We start from the raw sequence: 13,815 nt of genomic DNA, 5'->3' as shown, positions 1-13,815 counted from the left end.
AAAACTGAGGTTCTTTTGCTAGGCCCCACTGCACTTAATCCTACAGTCACAAGCAGGTTAGGCTTCCTTGGTGACAACCTACAACCTCATGTAAAAAATCTAGGGGCTATTTTGATCCGCTACTACAATTTGATAAGCATGTAAATATGGTTGTAAAGAGTAGCTTCTTTCACCTCAGATCTGTTGCGAAAGTAAAACACTTTCTTTCCCGTAAAGATCTTGAAATTGTCATCCATGCATTAATCTCTTCTAGGCTAGACTATTGCAATTCCCTGTATGTTTACCTTCCTCAAAGAATGTCTCCACAAAAAAAATGAAAAACAGAATGTGTGTGCGTGGGTGTGCATGCATGTCAGGAAGAAGATAACGTAGCAGTTTGGAGATAAGTTACATTTAATGGTAAATGATTTCACTTGTAATCTATTACACTGAAGCCTACAAATTGATCAAAAGACAAAGGATAAAAAAATGAATTAAAATGGAATTAAATGGAATTAAAATAATGTAAAAATGTGTGTAGAATGAAGTCTTCTCATTTTGTTGATGTTTTAAAATGGAAATTAACTTAATAATTTTGTTTTGGGACTACATGAATGATTTTTGTTGACATAACTGAGCAGTGCTTTGCATTTGAAAAGTAGTTTTTGAATTTTAGTGTTATTTGATGTGTTTTGTAGTGTTTAATGTTTATTTATCTTTGAGATTTAAAAGAGCTTCTGTTATATATTTGACTTCTGTGGTTACCACTGGTTAGTGCTTGCAAAGGGTTTCTGAGTCATCACGTGCGTTAATCACTCAATGAGCAATAGCTAGGCTAATGCCAGTACTGAGATCAGTATCTTCTTACTTGCTTATCATTTTTGTTTTATGCAATAATGTGCTAAAAAGAAGTTGATTTCAAGATAACCTATTGTGAACTGTTGCCATAATTTAATTGTGCAGATATAGCGCAATATATTTTTACAGTGTAGGCTTAAATAATTTGACATTTTAGGTAATTTTTTCATAAAAAAATAAGTCTTAGTCAAACTTTAGTTTTAAGTGATATCAATTTTTTTCTTTAGAAAATCTTAATAATGTGACTGCATGATAGGATAATGCCTATAGCTACAGAAAACTACACACAGATGCATACAGTATAAACTAATAAAAAGCTTGATCTAGAGAAATTATTAAGAGCTTTATATACAGAAAATGTACACATTTTTGCAGGCTTGTATTTTGGTCTTATTACTGAAGTGTGGTTATGATGCACACTTCCTTTCAAGTGCTGATGTATAGATAAACATATGATCAGTGTTTTGTGAATTTTCTTTCTTTTTTCTTCCTGGTACGAGTCCCTTGACTCAATATTTAACACAGAAGACGACCTCACTCTGGTTCACACATCGCGTGACTGAACAGTGACTACAATGAGCATCTTTTGGTTTATAACTACACTGCTACTGCTGCACTCCTGCACCCCAGGTAATGACTTCATATCAGACTACACTAATAACAGCAGACAGTTTCTCATAACTGTTTAATAATAAGTTCTTAGAATAGGAGGAAATGCAGTGAATTTGTTTATTTTCCCATGCAAATGATCTTATTATCACATTTAATTTTATATTACTTTCATGCATTAATACAAATAGTAACATCACCAGAGGTTTTGTCAATCTCTCTTCAGGTGTCGGCGTGGATCATGGTATTGTTGGCGGTAAGGAGTCCATTCCACACAGCCGCCCATACATGGTCTACATTCGTGACACACAAACAAAAGCAGCATGTGGTGGATTTTTGGTAAGAGAAGATTTTGTAATGACGGCTGCCCACTGCAAAAAAAAGTGAGTAAAATTATATGCTATAGGTGACCTTTGACAATATTTGTTATGTGAAATAACTTATTCAGGGAAGTACTAAATCAACTCAAAATTATCTTATTTTTGATATATTCTTAATAGATATTCTTAATATAGACCTTATTCTTTATTATGTATTATTAATATATAATTCTCTTAATGCATTCCTACATTTAAAAAACAACCCAAATTGTTTTTATTTTATATTAATTTTATTTATTTAATTTTGTTACTTTATTGCAGATGTCAAATTCACCACTTTAAAAAAACATGCCAACACCTTTACTTTTTTATTAATAACATTAAATATAATATAATATGTATAATAATATAATTTAAATTGCATGTGCTGTAATACAGTCAAACATATCTAAGAACTTAGAATAAAACTGAAAAAATGATAACTTTCGTAAATCCTCTTGAAAAGTGCTGCCTGGAGTCTGTCCTGATGATGGTCCAAATGCCCGCCACATGTAACTTAACAGTGGGGTTGATTTGATTCAGCGCACACCATTGATGTGCAGGATAAGCAACTTTAACTCTTTACCGGGACACAAGAAGATGTTCAGAAATGTATTGTGAGATCTGCTTAAGGAGTTTATGCAACAGTTAAAAACTTTATTTTTAAAGATGACATAGAGTGATTAAACAGGGTATTTATCCTTGTTCTGTGATGTGACATGTAGACAATAAAAACCTCTCTCAGAAAGCTAGATTAGGGTGGGGGACTTTAAACGCGTGGTTTTGCACCTCTTTGGTGTCCCTTCGGGCTTAAATGGCAATCTCATTATGAAATGCAAGCACTTGACGCTGATTGGTTGCCTTTGCTGCCACTCAAAAGAATGTAAAGTTCCCCGTCTTCAGAACACGGACAGACCAAAATTTTACAGATAGAAGAGCACACCTCAGAACGTGACTCGCCATTTCGCCTTGAACTTCGCGAACACTGCTGCAATTTACTTCCCGTTGAAGGCAAAAGGCCGGATTGTATGCAAATTATTTTGAAGTGAAGGGAATTAAATGAAAGTGGGGGGGCAGTGAGATGCATTTTACGTAAGATGGAAGATTTCTATGAAACAGAGATGTTCAGAATGTCTAGCACTTTTCGTATGTTCGTAATATAATATGGTTTTTTTTTTGTTTGTTTGTTTGTTTGTTTTTGTTTTTGTTTTTAACTTTCACTTAGCTTTTTTGTGTGATTTATTCAGGGTTCTTGCAGGTTTCAGCAAGTTAAATTTAAGACCTTTTTAAGACCTTTTAAGACCATTATGAGTAAAATTTAAGACCAACACGACACATTACTAGAAGCATTCAAGTGATCTCAGAAATTCTTAAAACGTTCTATTTTTATTGATTCAGTTATAGAAAAATATAAAATGAACGCAGTTTTAAAACAGATAATCAAAATACATGGAAATACATTATGCTTAACTCTATTAGACCGCGAGTGTTGGCGCCGACAAATTTTACCCATAGCCCTTTAGGAAGAGACTTCTGACAATGGAAGCCCAAAAATGGCTCATAGTGAGCCATTGATATACATTGAGTTAGAGGCAAAGAGCTGTGATTTTTCTTAATTAATAGTCAAGAAATGCATTGATTTACAATATTTATACATCACACTAAAATGTGTAAGTAGTATTTTTATAAAATTCTATCAACAATGTTTTTTGACAAATAAAATGCACTAATATTAGATCAGTTAGTATGGTCAGCTGCTGGTTTGTGCCTAGTTTTACACTGCCTCATACAACTTTAAAGCTTTAAATTGCATCACACTCTGTAGTACGTAAGCTTATAGGGGAGGTTTCCCAGACAGGGATAAGAGCTTTCCAAACTTGAAAACAATTTGCACTGACATATCTTAAAATACATCAAAATGCACACAAGTAATGGTTTTAGTAAGGCATGTTTATTCAAACTAGTTATATATGTCATAATTAAACTAAGACCTAGTCCTGGTTTAAGCTAATCCCTGCCCGGGAAACCACCCCATAATGTTTAATGTACAACTGACTGTGTGCTGTGTATATATCTTGTGCCTGTTTATAAATATACAAAGAACAAAATATCACTTTCAATTATTATTAATCCCTAAAAGCATTAATATATGCATTTTATTCATACAAGTTTTTAATAAATTAATGTATTGCATTTAATTTAATACAGAATCACAGAGCCAAAAAAACACTCCACCCATACGTTTTATGCATTAATATGCACTATATACTGCCATCAGGTTTAATAGCCTCTCTAATTACACAATAACGGATGAATCTGCATTAAGAAAATGAAATTTACCATTAAAAGGCTGTTTGATATGTGCTGCTAACGTTATCCACTAAGACCGTTTCTCAATCCGAAGGCTGTAGCCTCCGAAGGGTCGCATTTCTTATTTCAGAAATGGTCTTATTTCAGAATATTAACTTTGAAATTAACTTTAAAATATTGATTATTATTCTTAGTTAATCGTTAATTGTTGTAATATGCTTATGACTTGCGAATGTAATGCTCAGTTAACTTAAATAAACCAGGCGATGCCGTATGCAGCAGCCTGCCTATGCGAAAGGGCTCTGATCTACCGCTGTTCATTTAACCGTAACTCCTGAAGCATTTGCGCAATCAAAACATTTGAATTGTTCCTAAAAGACAATTGCACTTTTTTGAAATATAGGGTTTATTACGGTACTTTCTTGCTTTCCGTCTGTCAATCGCTGATGTTTGTGGAGAGCTGAAGGGAAAGCGTGTTAGGTTCAAGTGCATCGCAGCAAAGAGCAATATTAAAGTCTAAAATATAAAACTGTGTAACACTAAAGTTGACACGCTGTTGGTGGCTCGTGACTCGACGGCCCGACTGTTTAAGTTGATTTTCAATAAAGCAGCATTGATTTTTGTTCGCTTCTGTGTCCTCTATGTTTCAGAACCTGGCAAATGCTCAGGTAAGCCACGGGCTTATAAATTACCCCGAAAAAGATTTTTGCTTATACAGAACTAAGTTTAAGGATTGTTTCTCGCCAAACCCACAGTAAACAGTCAGATCACAACACCTGAAATATAGCTTATGGCACGATTTGCGTGGATTATGACAAAGGGCGGAACGTTTCTTTTTAGAGACCCACCATCATACACTTTCTGCCTCCGCCACTGATTAATGTTAGTTCTTCAGCGTTTTAAATTACTATTTTATATTCTGCGGACAACGCTTTTTGGGAATGAAAAGAGGTAAGAAATTTAAGACTTGGGTAAATTAAATTTAAGACCTGGGATAAAAATCTGGGTGTTTTTAAGACTTTTTAAGGCCTTAAATTTAACATTCTGAATTTTAGACTTTTTAAGACTTTTTAAGACCCCGCGGGAACCCTGTTTATTGTTTTATTGTTCTTAAAAAAGCCTAACCAGGGACTGGGGCTGCAAATTAGCCTTTGGCTAGAAGCCTTTATGTAGAGCATCGGCTGCTTGAAAGTGTAGCAATGTTTACTGCATTGTCCCTGTTAAATAAACCAATAAATAAATAAATGTAGGTAGACTACCGTTATTCAACTAAGACAAGGTATAAATGTTTTTTCATTCTCTGTCACCTTTAATTTTCTAAAAAATCTGATTATGTGTGTTTAGACATGACATTATTTGTGTCACACGTCACTCCTCTTTCTTTATTACATTTTATTTGCTTAGGTTTTTATAGGCTAAGGAGTAAAAACCTCACATAAGTCATATATCTATGACGAAAATCGGATTTTGATTAAAGGAGGCGTTTTGAACATCCAAAAAGAGTAACCAACATATTTATAATGTGGGCGCAACTTATCAAACAAGCTAACGGATAACAGATGATTACCATAGTTTCACGTCATGTAAACTGGACTGTTGTCACAAGTATTTGCTTTTTTACGTAATGGTTTTATGGATAAACATATTAATACACACCTTTTTATCCACATAAATATGTCTGTGTAAAAACTGCAGCTTCTCCACACCGGAAGTAAATTCAAACAGCACTGTACACCTACCAGTTGTGCCTCATACATATCGAAAGTGCAGCCGCTGGCTCTTTGATCACCCCATGGTGGCTGGCTGCAGTACAAGTAATAAACCCCGCCCTCTACATGCAAACAGACGAGATCCGGCACTAAATAACAAAAATATATTTACACTTCCAATAAAATTTTCCGAAACATGGTTTTGGTCCTTTAAGGTAGTTGTTATCACGCTGATATATGTTCAATTGTTCATTTTTGTGATAATTTTCATTTTAGCTAGTAACTTGATGCTATAGAAACAGCTCCGCCTCTGGCTCCATGGATGATTCCGTTTCAACAATAATAGAATAAGTTCAATTAAACAAATAATCTTTGTTGCAACAACTTAATAATATTTTTTTTTTGTAATAAAAATATCTTGTTCAATAAACTCAATAAGGAAAACTTTTCCATGCAATTATTTCTGATATTCTAAACAAAGAGGAAACAAGTTAATTCAAACAGAAAATGTCTTGTTAACAGTCTATGGCAGGCTTCCCCAAATCTTACCCTGCAGGGCCGGAGCACTACAGAGTTTAGGTCCAACCATACCCACCTGTGATTTTCTAGTGGTCATGAAAACCTTAATTAGATTGCACAGGTGTGTTTGATCATGGTTGGAGTTAAACTCTGCAGTGCTTCAGCCCTCTGGGGCAAGATTTGGTGAACTCTGGTCTATGGCACCTACCCAAGTGTTGAGTTTATTTGACCCAGCATTTGGGATGACATGTCCCGTGAGGTGGAGGGGAACATTCTGTGAAAACTATCCAAATATGAACCCAACTGATTGGGTTACACCAGACTACCCAAGATTGTGAGAAAATAACCTAATTAAATTACCCAAAGGCTCAACCTCACGTTTGGGTAGAAAAAATAACCCATCATTTTTTAGAGTGTAAAATATCTTCTTTTTTGATACTCAAAATACTTTTACATTTTCAAAATTTTCCAGATTCTGCACTTATGACCACAACTATATATGAATAGTGCAAAGAAATCACTGTGTGACGAGACTGACAGGTCAAACAGCAAACAATAGTAAACAACGGGCACATCCAAGAAATCATAAACATATAACAGACCAGGTTCGGGGCAGGCGGCAATCAATCATAAACGTTAATCAGTCCAAGATCGGGGCAGGCAGAAAGCAGTCGTAATCGTAATCCAGTCCAAGTTCAGGGCAGGCGGCAAGAATCAATAAACCAAGAGACAGTCCGAAATAACACCAGGAAATCAAACGCGGGTACACACAGGGAAAACGCTCAGAAATGCTGCTAGGGCAAACAAGACTTCGCAAAGTTCAGGTGGCAGAGTCCCAGGTTAAATAGACCCGCTGATACGCTGCAGCTGGTGTGAAATCAGCGGGTCACAGTGCATGATGGGGAATGTAGTTAATATTCGGGTGAATGGGAAGTACCGGGAGCGTTGGCGCTGACATCCGTCACACACTGTTAAACGAATTGTGTAAATCTTTTCTAGGGTTGAAATAGTGGCATTTTTTTAACACTTTATTTTCTTTGCTTCAGTCACCTCAGGGTGTATTTGGGTGTCAATGACACAAATGATTTACCTGAGGGTATAGAGGTCGATGCCTTTCCACATAAAGGTTTTGTGAACAAACCAGGTGATGACATCATGCTACTAAAGCTTTGTCTTTGTCTACAGAATTCATTTAAGCAGCAGCTAATCAATTTTAATATGCATTTAAATGTGTAATTTATTAATTTTTTAACATTTATATGAGACATCTACTTAAGCAAGAACATTACACGTCTTCCCATTTAGCTTAAAACAAACGCAACTCTGAACAAGACTGTGAATATCATTGACCTGCCAAAAGCTATGGGAGAGGAAATCTCAAGTAACTGCATGGCCATGGGTTGGGGATGGCAGGAATACAATGAGGGGACTCCATCAAGTGTCCTGAAAGAAGTGAACTTGACTCTTTTAGACTCTGAAAATTGTGCCACACCTCACACTATATGCACTAAGGAAGAAGTGGGGCCAGCACGGGTATTTATTTCATAAGCTTTCAACTTTCACCTATTCTGTTAAATGGAAACATTTAATGATTATATTGTTATTGTATTGTAATTGTATATTTATGTCTAATTGTACCACAATTTTATTCACAGGGAGACTCTGGCGGTCCACTTATTTGTGGAAATCTCCCACAGGGCATCGTGTCTTACTACATAAAGGATGAGTCTACAACCTACCTTACAATGTATACTAAAATCTCTCACTACCTTCCATGGATTCATAAAAACATGAGTGTAATTCTTTAATGCATCATCAACCATGGAAGGCAAAGCTGGACAAACTTAACATGTTTGATTTAAGAAGAAAGCTCTTTATCTGCAATTTAATTAAAATAAAGGCTCAATTAAAATAAACCCTTATCTCTTCATAAGTCTGTAAAAATTATTTCTGCAGCAACAAGGACTCATTATAGTTGTGCGTACATCCTAAAGGTACATTCACATTATAAGCGACTTTGTCGCTGTTTGTCACTCGTCTCTTTTAAAAGAGACATTTCTGTATCTGATTGTCATAAACAAATGAGTAACGTCCACTCCAGTAACTGACGAGAGGCGGATGACGTAACTCCACTGCTTCATTCTAATTGGTATTCGCTCCCGAAAGTCGCTCATAATTTGCATAAAGTCAAACATTTTTCAACTTTGTCACATGACTGGACACGCCCTATCCAGTCGCCAACAGTTACTGTCGCTCGTGTCACCGGAAGTCGGCAAGCTTTCATTGAAATCAATGAGATTGTGTTGCTCTGCTACTGCAAGTCGCTGCTAGTCTGAATGCAGATTAAGGCGTAGATGCGATGTCGTAGGCTACTCGTTTTTTTACTTTTTTACCTAATGGGAGGGGTTCTAGTGGACCAATCACAGCGCTTGTGGCCTGCGTAGAACTGACGCGCTGTTAGAATTTTGTCGAGGTGCGCGTCAGGCTATGCAGAGCTATGCACAGGCTACAGATAACCTACGGCGTAGCTACGGCATAGACCTTACGCACGACTATAACTTGGGCTTTAGTTGTATTACAAATCTTCATGTTACAGCAGGTCACACTGTAAAAAAATATTTGCTGCTTTAAAATTTATTGTTAAATCAACTCAGATTTACAAGTCATATCATCAGAGATGAGCTGTCACAACTTATAAAATATAGTTGAGAAAGTCAACTTAATTTTATAAGTTATAACAACTCATATATAGTCAAGATAAATAATAGTAAGTGGAAATGACTTGTAAATCCGAGCTGATTCAACAATTTTTTTTTAAGGCAGCAAGGTATTTTTTACAATGCTCCACTGCCACCTTGTGGTGAAATACCACTGATTAAAATAACTGAAACAGCACAAACTATCAATATCTATCTCAGGGGCGGAGTGGGACCAAAAAATCTACCGGGAAATTTCGTATACCACCAGCCCTCCGTGGTAAAAAAAAATGTCTCGTAGCGTATTTGTAGTAAAACTAGTGTAATACAAATCGTAATCAATTTGTCCCCCCCAAAAAACATTTTCATAATATTAATAAAATCATGGCTAATTTTCCTAAATGAGTAACTATACAAAATGAGCTGGTTGAAAGATGGAGATGCGCACCTCAATCAACTATTACATAACAGAGCGAGGCCAGAGATGAATGTGCTCATAAACGGAGATATATGGAATAATTTGTCCATCTTTGAATAACTGTAAGAATATTTCCTTTAAATATAATTTTTGTCATATAAAGTTTTGAGAGATAATAATGTTTTTTCCACGGTTATTGCTTATTTATTTTTATGTGTTTGGCGCATTATCATAGTTCATTCAAGTAATATAGCTTTTTTCCCCGCTAATAATAATACAATTTACATGCCAAACCTGCTTCCTTGTCTTTTTATTAATTTCATTATGCTGTAATGTTAATTTATATGTGGATATTTAATGGCATATGAGACGTATATTGCCGTTATATTATCTCGTCTAATATTCAAATCATATCCGGAATATTGTGTGCATCTTTGAATAACTCTAAGAATACAGTTCATTTGACAATAATTTTTGTCAAAGTTTTGAGAAATAAAAATGTTGTGAGGATATTTATATATTTCAGTTAAATACTCTCGTCTATTAATATGGAAATCTAATAGAAATCTAATATATAAAATGGGATACTGCAAAGTTACCCTTCTAAATTGTATTTATTATATATAGCCATATGGAGATAAACCTTTGCAAATGTGCTGATTTTATCCATTCAAGTACTGACCACCAGGCTAGAGATTTTAAACATCCTTAATCCACACAGTCTCCGCAAATAGTCTCCGCTTGATGGATCAATCCGACCGCATATGTACTGAAATTAACAGGTATTCGGCGACGTGGCTTTTCACATCAAAGGCCGACAGGCTATGCAATTTGGAGAGGGGCCGTTCAATAATCCCCCTATATTTAAAAAAAATCCTAAACATGGTTGGATTTGCCGAACAGGTTGAGCACTTTTACTGTGTTGAGCAAAGAGGCTGCACAGTTGACCAGCGGGAAGCGGCCGCACATCAGGCCGCCAGACGGGGTTGCTATATAACTTGCAATGTATCCATTATCAGACCGGCCCTCGCAGCCTCAAAACACTACCGGCCCACCGGGAAATGTCCCGACTCTCCCGATGGCCACTCCGCTACTGATCCCTGACCCTTTGCTTGAGTTTGATTGACAGGTGACCTAACCAATCATAACATCATTATCATGCACCACCGACCCTATTCGCCATTTTTTCTGACAATCAAACCACATAAAAATGATTTTCATGCTGCACTTAACCCCAAGTTATCCCACAGTGGATTCGAACCTGGGTCTCTCACACCAAAGGCATGTGTCTTATCCACTGTGCCATCACCACATTTCCACATACCAAAGGCTGACTCGCTATCGCATTGTGCACCCCATCCCTTCATCGAGGCGTCCACAGCTACCACTTTCCTCCTGTACACAAAATCGAGCTCTGTGCCCGAAAGGAACAGATGAGTGGATCCCCTTCCCGACAGCGTTTTCAAACAACCGCACGTCACTTTTTGTGACTTTTTGGGTGTGGGCAGTCCTGAGACCATTAACTTTGTGAACAGCACCCTGGGGGACTGAAACACACTGGATCTTCGAGGGTGTTCGCAGGCAAACTGGACACGTTGATGGCATGAGCTCTTCATCAGACCGCCGTTCTGGATTGTGGCTCTGCTGCTTTTTTAGCATAAGCTCCACCCTTTCTGGCATGCTCAAACACTATTAGTCTGTAAATTTCAGAGACCAGAGTTAACCAATAGCAGAGTAAACAGGAGTTACCCCCATAGTGTCAGCTACCGACGCAATGCAAAGTGAACCGTATTGAAAGGGATCTGAAACCAAGCAGTTTATAAACATACAGTGTTTTCATTTGAATCGGTTCTGCTCTTACTCAGATATTGCGCTAGCATGCTTAAACTTTGTACGGAATGTATAAATACATAAACAGTGTTTGGGGTGTGTATTTTGATCAACTGTGTATGCATATTCCAATCAGACATTGGATCATAGTGTGGGCTACATGAACCAAAAAATGCCAGGTTTTTTTTAGGGGCTAGACTAGACTAGCCCTCCAACACACGCACACACACAAAGTTAGATCTTATAGATTTCCCTCCTACAGAGATCCCTCTTATCACCAAGGTGTGGTTATGTTGCGATAAATCAGCAAAAAATGTATTCAGCACTTTTTTAGATATGTTAAATCAGACAAACTGATCTGAGTCCAGTACATGGTTAAATTTCTGGTTTCACCTTGTTGGCACGAGTCCCTTGACTTAGTATTAAAGCAAAAGACGACTTCCCTGTGCTTCACACATCGCTGGACTGAACAGTGACTACAATGAGCATCTTTTGGTTTATAACTACACTGCTACTGCTGCACTCCTGCACCCCAGGTAATGACTTCATATCAGACTACACTAATAACAGCAGACAGTTTCTCATAACCATTTAAATAGTTTCATAAAACCACTTACATTAATAAGTTCTTACGATATGAAGAAATACAGTGAATGTGTTTTCCACCATGCAAATGGACTTATTATGACATGTTGCTTGTATTAACACAAATAGTAACATCACCAGAGGTTTTGTCAATATCTCTGTAGGTGTCAGCATGGATCATGGTATCGTTGGCGGTAATGTGTCCATTCCACACAGCCGCCCATACATGGTCTACATTCATGACAAACAAACACATAAAACATGTGGTGGATTTTTGATAAGAGAAGATTTTGTGATGACGGCTGCCCACTGCAAAGAAAAGTGAGTAAAATATTTGATCGAATGGGTAAAAATGACAGCAATTTTTATCAGTTATGGCACGTGGATCTGGCCACTTTAAATCAGGCACAGACAGACATATTATTTTAATTATTCAGAAAGAGTGAGAGAGAGATTGTGTTTGTCGAAGGTTTCTTTAAGTGTACTTAACAATATACTATAGTTAAAATCCTTTATTGCCTGGAATATACACTTCGTAATTGAGTTGCTGATGAATGTATTTTGTACATATGCACGATGCAACCAAAGTATTGTCAAACCTATAGTGTAAATCTTTTATTTTGGATTTTAATAGTGGCATTTGTTTTACATTTTGTTTGCTTTAGTCATCTGATGGTGTATTTGGGTGTCAATGACACGAATCATTTACCTGAGGGTATAGAGGTCGATGTCTTTCCATATCCAAAATTTGATTCCAAGAATATGACTGATGACATCATGCTTCTAAAGGTTTTATTTTATTTTTATTTTATTTTAGCAGCAAGTAGCATTTAGCATTAGTGTGTGGAATTCATAATCTTTTTTAATAAAACACACGAGGCATCTTATCATCTTTACATGTCTTCCCATTCAGCTTAAAACACCAGTAACTCTGAACAAGACTGTGAATATCATTGCCCTGCCAGAAACTAAAAGAGAGAATATCTCAAGGAACTGCATGGTCATGGGTTGGGGCTTACAAGAACACAATGAGAAGTTTCCATCAAGCGTCCTGAGAGAAGTAAACTTGACTCGTTTACGCTCTAAAAATTGTGCCACACCTCACACTGTATGCACTAAGGATGAAGTCGGGCCAGCAAAGGTATTTATTTCATAAGTTTCAAATTCTGTTAAATGGAAACATATGTTTTTAATATTATCGTATTTAATGGTATATTTATGGCTTACTCAACCAGAATTTTTTCTTACAGGGAGACTCTGGCGGTCCACTTCTTTGTGGAAATGATGCAGTGGGCATTGTGTCTTACTTCATAATGAATAAGTTACCAAGCTACCTTACAATGTATACTAAAATCTCTCACTACCTTCCATGGATTCAGAAAATTATGAATGCAACTCTTTGATGCATCACAAACCATCGAAGGCAAAGCTGGACAAATTCAACATGTTTGATATATGAAAGCTCTTCATCTGCAATTTAATGTACCAGATCAAAATAAAGGCAAATCTTTATCAGTTCACGTGTCTGGTCAAATTATTTCTGCAACTACAACCTACAGAACAGTACATAATCTAGCTGTAATACAAATGTTCACAGCAGGCCATCTTCTGGTGAAAGTTTATATCACTGATTAAAATAACTAGAGAAAAACAAGGTAAATAATTCCGGATCTGTTCAGTAAAACCGGTTATTTTAAAATACTGAGCAATTTAGCTATAAAAATAAATTTAGTTTTGACCTTACATTTTAATTGATTTAATGCTACCAGCAAATACAGACCTCACCATCACTGCCATGAAACTGAGCTGTTTACATCACAAAAGTTTAGATTCAACCTCCAAACTATAGCAGCATGTGTAGCATTATAGACTGAAAAATAAAAAGTTTTTATTATAAAGAAGATCAGAGAAAAAAGTCATGCATTAACAATTTCTCAATAAAA

General features: G+C 36.3%; 1 long non-coding RNA gene across 1 annotated transcript; it reads left to right on the top strand.

The window, feature by feature from the left end:
- The first annotated feature begins 1,347 nt into the window (after positions 1–1,347).
- LOC129453971 (uncharacterized) lies at positions 1,348–8,265 on the top strand. The gene is made up of 4 exons (XR_012365901.1): positions 1,348–1,467; positions 1,673–1,829; positions 7,390–7,876; positions 7,999–8,265. It is a non-coding gene; the product is annotated as an uncharacterized lncRNA (long non-coding RNA).
- Positions 8,266–13,815: the final 5,550 nt, after the last annotated feature.

The sequence above is a fragment of the Misgurnus anguillicaudatus genome, chromosome 23, assembly GCF_027580225.2.
Source record: "Misgurnus anguillicaudatus chromosome 23, ASM2758022v2, whole genome shotgun sequence".
NCBI lineage: Eukaryota > Metazoa > Chordata > Actinopteri > Cypriniformes > Cobitidae > Misgurnus > Misgurnus anguillicaudatus.
Note: the sequence above shows the minus strand (reverse complement) of the source record. Positions and strands in the feature narration are given on the sequence as shown.